Source organism: Myotis lucifugus, unplaced genomic scaffold, assembly GCF_000147115.1.
Source record: "Myotis lucifugus unplaced genomic scaffold, Myoluc2.0 scaffold_46, whole genome shotgun sequence".
In the NCBI taxonomy this organism is placed as follows: Eukaryota; Metazoa; Chordata; class Mammalia; order Chiroptera; family Vespertilionidae; genus Myotis; species Myotis lucifugus.
In genome coordinates, this window is record NW_005871094.1 from 5,687,506 (window position 1) to 5,689,478 (window position 1,973).

Sequence of the window (1,973 nt, forward strand, 5' to 3'; positions counted from 1 at the left end):
CCCCCCCCCCCCCCCCCGGGCTGGAAGGGGGCGGGGGGTTGGGGAGGTTGGGGCTGGGGTGGGGGGGGGCTGGGATGGGAGGGAGCTGCAGGGGAAGGAGGACTGGGAGGGAGTATTTGGGGAGGCCTGAGCCAAGTACCCTGGCAGCGTGGGGACTGAATTGGGAGGCAAGGGAAGCAAAGAGGAGAGGGAATGAAGAATTACGCATTGGATAAGAAGGTAAAAATTGGGGGACATACTATGGAATTATTAGAAGGGATGTCTGGGAGCTCATTCATCATGGCTGATGAGGTAAACTGATGAGGTGGAGATAGTTAATTGAGGCAAAACCAAAAGAAAGGGTGATCTACACCCCACTCTTAGTTGTATGCCAAGTTTTTAATAATTCTGCCAATCCAAACAGGGAGTTTTCCTTATACATGGAAAAGCATGAACTGAAACATAGAAATACCTATTTAGCTTAGATTTACGGGATAAAATCTCCATGGTCCACACAAATTTTAAGGCAGGTATTTGGGATTTAAGTCATCAGTCCATAAAGGGGTTGTGATTCAATAATATCAAAGGCACTCAAAACTGATGTTACAGTATCCACACATGGCTGGACTTTTAAGTATTTCATAGTGGTTATTAAATGTTAGCAAGGATGACAAAATTACCGGTTCAAAATATTAAAATGTTCATCTAAATATTAAAATGTTCATCTCTCTCTCTCTCTCTCTCTCTCTCTCTCTCTCACACACACACACACACCTATAATTTCTAGTGTCTAGCATGTAAAGTATGATGAAGGGAAGAGCGTGTTTCCCTGATAATTTTATTTCCCACCAGCACTCTATGCATTTTACAGCAGACCAGCTGCTCCTCACCATTTCAAAGAATGTGGTCAGAAAGTAATACAGAAACTGCCACTCTGGTTTTGTCTGTACCTTCCAGGTCATATCTTCGTGCCTCACTTCCTGACACAAACAAGTTTTCACTGTTGTCAGCAACAAAGCCCTGATACAGCTGCGGGAAGAAAAGGCATCGCATTTTGTCTCCTGCAAGCATCATCCACAGTTACCGGAGGAATGTAATTCCAGAAAGCTTTAAAGCTGGTGGTGATGGTAATTATGTATCAAATGCCCGATTCTATTTCTGTTATTATTGTTCTGTCATTTCTGTTCTACCCAAGAGCTGGCTGAACTCGCAGAGGTACAAATCCGGTTTTTCTTTTTTTGATCTGGTAACATGTCATCAGACCTGATGGAGAACTCACTGCTCTTGGGGGAAAATAAAGTGGGAGCCACGAAATGTCATTTTCACAGAGCGTGGGTTTGGTGACTGTAGGGAAGGATTTAAGGACGCTCCTTCTGTTCGCTTTTCTCTGTGATGAGCCAAGGCTGCTCGCGCACACAGACGCCGCGGCTCCCGGATGCTGCGGCTCCCTTATCTGGGCTCGGGCAGCGCCAGGAGCCCCTACAGGACGCTGCGAGGGGCTCGCGGTGGGTGGTGGCGCGAGTGCCGCGTCCGCGGCCGCCAGTCCTGCTGCTGTTGTTGCTGCTGCTGCTGCAGTCACGTGGGAGCCCCTTTAAGTTTCCATAGAGAAGCCTCTCCGGTGTCACATGATGGACATGATATAATGAAACAACACCGTGGAGAGGAAAGCATTAGGGGAGCCCACGGCTACGAAAACAAGTGAGTGAGAAGAGGTGGGAGGAAGAGAAACTACGCCACCTCCCCTGCAGCCGAGCCGCCCGCAGCAGCAGCGGGCGAGGAGAAGGGGGCGACGCCGGGGGAAGGCGGGAGGCTGGGAGACCGGTCCTCCGCTCCGGCCCGGCGACCCCGCCGCCCGCCGCCCACCGCGAGAGAACAACTTTGAGCCGGCAGCCTCGGCCCGCCTGCACCTGTCTCCGGAGCCTCCCCTCGCTCCCCGGGATGATCAGAGGGAAATGCGAGAGAATATGCTCTACAATATTACATGCGCATCGTTT

At 50.5% G+C, this 1,973-nt stretch overlaps 1 long non-coding RNA gene across 1 annotated transcript; it reads left to right on the plus strand.

Moving 5' to 3' along the window:
* Positions 1-155: 155 nt before the first annotated feature.
* On the plus strand, positions 156-1,298 carry LOC106697098. The gene is made up of 2 exons (XR_001348126.2): positions 156-219; positions 937-1,298. It is a non-coding gene; the product is annotated as an uncharacterized LOC106697098 (long non-coding RNA).
* The last annotated feature ends 675 nt before the right edge of the window (positions 1,299-1,973 follow it).